This window comes from Chrysochloris asiatica, unplaced genomic scaffold, assembly GCF_000296735.1.
Source record: "Chrysochloris asiatica unplaced genomic scaffold, ChrAsi1.0 scaffold00410, whole genome shotgun sequence".
NCBI lineage: Eukaryota > Metazoa > Chordata > Mammalia > Afrosoricida > Chrysochloridae > Chrysochloris > Chrysochloris asiatica.
In genome coordinates this window covers 1476972-1479672 of record NW_006408928.1, presented here as the reverse complement: position 1 = coordinate 1479672, position 2701 = coordinate 1476972, and the positions used below count along the sequence as shown (strand labels likewise).

Here is a 2701-nt window from a genome sequence, read left to right as displayed (position 1 = left end):
CCTCTTTGATTTAGTAACACGAAATATGCAATGTAGCATCTTATTACTGACTATTCTTAAATTATTTTAAGAAATCTTAGTGGTACAATGGTTAAATTCTAATGGAAAGTTTGGTGGTTCAACCCATCCTGCAGCTCTTTGGAAGAACATGTTGGTAATCTGTTCTTATAAAGATGATAACCTTGTAATTTCCTATGGGACAGTTCTACTCGGTGTTACAGTTTCACTATAAGATGGAATTGATAACACCCAACAACAACAACAGTGTTTTAATATGATGATCAGGTGTTGGTTTTTTTTTTTGGTTTTTTTTTTTTAACTCACACGACTACCAGGATTATTATTAATCATGGTCAAATACTTCCTTACAATTCTGTGATTTTTCTTTCTCATAGTTGCACATCTCCTCTTTTCTGAGGGACATGGCAAAGCAAAGTGATTCCATAATAGCTGAGTTTGTCCTTGAGGGATTGACAGACAAGCCAGAACTGCAGCTACCACTTTTTCTCCTGGTCCAAGGGATCTATGTGGTCACTGTAGTGGGGAACATGGGGATCATCCTCCTCATCATGTTCAGTTCCAAGCTGCAATCGCCCATATACTTTTTTCTTAGTAATTTGTCATCCATAGATCTCTTTTACTTATCAGTTGTTACACCCAAACTCCTGGGAAATTTTTTTTAGTGGGAGCAAAATGTTATTTCTTACCCTGGATGTATGACTCAGCTTTCTTTCTTTTGTGGTTTTGCTATTACAGAGTGCTACATGCTGACAACCATGGCATATGACAGATATGTAGCTATATGTAATCCATTGCTCTGCAATGTTACCATGTCCCAAAAGGTCTGCAATGCGCTGGTGACTGGAGTCTATATCATGTCTTCTTCAGGAGCTATGGCTCACACTGTCTTCATGACCAGGCTGCCTTTCTGTGATGACAATGTCATCCACCTTTACTTCTGTGACATAATGCTTCTCTTAAAGTTATCATGCTCCAGTACTTACATCAATGAACTACTGGTGATACTCATAGGTGGATTCAATATGTTTGCAACAACTGTGCCTATTATCATCTCTTATGTCTTTATACTCTCTAACATACTTCAAATGCCCTCAGCTGAGGGCAGGTCCAAAGCTTTTGTTACCTGTGGCTCTCATCTTACCGCCGTTGGGATTTTTTATGGATCCATCACATTCATGTATTTTAAGCCAGCATCCAGTAGCAACATGGCACAGGAGAAAGTGGCTTCTGTGTTCTTTACAACAACAATCCCTATGCTGAACCCCTTGATCTATAGTTTGAGGAATAAAGATGTAAAACTGTGCTCATGAAAGTCATGGGTATAATTATGGGCCACATCTGGTTAGTAGTCAGAATCACTAAATGTCATGGTGCTGTGGGATAAGCACTGGACCGTGAAGTTGGTGATTCAAACCCACCAGTTGGTCCTCAAAATTATTATACAAGGTTGCTGTGACTCAGAACCAACTTGACATCGTTTAATAACTACATCTGTTCTCAAAATTGATATCCATGATCAATCCTTGCACTGCACCAGACATATATTACTTTGGAGTTTGTTTCTACACAAACATATATCTGTAGACACACACATAGACATCTAACCCTGATAAAAACTATTCATGATATTATAATTCAGCAGATCTTTAATAGGAATCCTAGTGTGGCATCTTGAAATCCTTGAAATGGACTTCAAGATCCATTTGAACATTAAGGTGGAGGTTCAAACTTACCAGATACTCCTCTGAAACCCCATAATGGTTGCTATAAGTCAGAACTGACTCAAGGCACTTACCAATAAGAGGGTTTTTTTATTTTTTTATCTTTTATTGTAAATTATATGATAGTTTACATGGGAGAACATTAGTTTTACATTCATTCTATCGTATATCATTTCATTGCCATGGTTACAATCCCTTCAATGCATCATCAACCGACCAAAGAGTATACCCTGCAAGCCTGCCACCTACACTGCCCCCGCCCCCAAGTCTTCAGCACACAGTCGCTCTCTGGATCTAAAGTCACCAGCTGCTCCATCACTCCACGTCATCGTCTCTGCCTCCATCTCAGGCATCACTGCTTCTCTGGGTAGGGTCTCACTCTCGGCTCTTTTCCGTTGATTGTCCTAAGGACCTCCGCTCTGAGACTGGAAAGTTAATCACTCCCTTCCTTGCTATAAAATGTCTACCTTTACATTTCCAACCCTCACAATCAGTCCTGATAAAAATTATTCACTATTGTATCACAAGAGACTACATTTCATTTCATCAGTTCTGCCTTGACAGATTGAATACTACTCAGGGGAGATTCTGCCTTCCTCCAGACCTCTTGGCTCTAGGTTCCCTCTTGAAAGCTTGTAAGCCAGTCACTTCTTGCCTTTGCAGCACCTCCCCCACCCCCATTTTGGGTAGCCAATGTCCAAGTTGCCCATCCCTGTCTACTATGTGCGTGGAGGGGGTGGGAATGATTCTTGCTGTGAAGATTTGTTCCCTCTTTTGAGCTACTGCATCCATAGGTGTAGGAATAAGAAGTTTTTGATGAGTCTCAAGATTACTTATTTTATAAAAGTTCTCATAGTATGAATGAAATGGGTAGAGGTGTGGTGGTAATGAGCAACCCTCATCTTTCAATCCTTGGCAGTAGCACTAATCTGCACAATCCTACCAGGATTGTGAAATTG

General features: G+C 40.1%; 1 pseudogene; it reads left to right on the top strand.

Moving 5' to 3' along the window:
- Window positions 1-416: 416 nt before the first annotated feature.
- Window positions 417-1331, top strand: LOC102834806 (annotated as a pseudogene).
- The last annotated feature ends 1370 nt before the right edge of the window (window positions 1332-2701 follow it).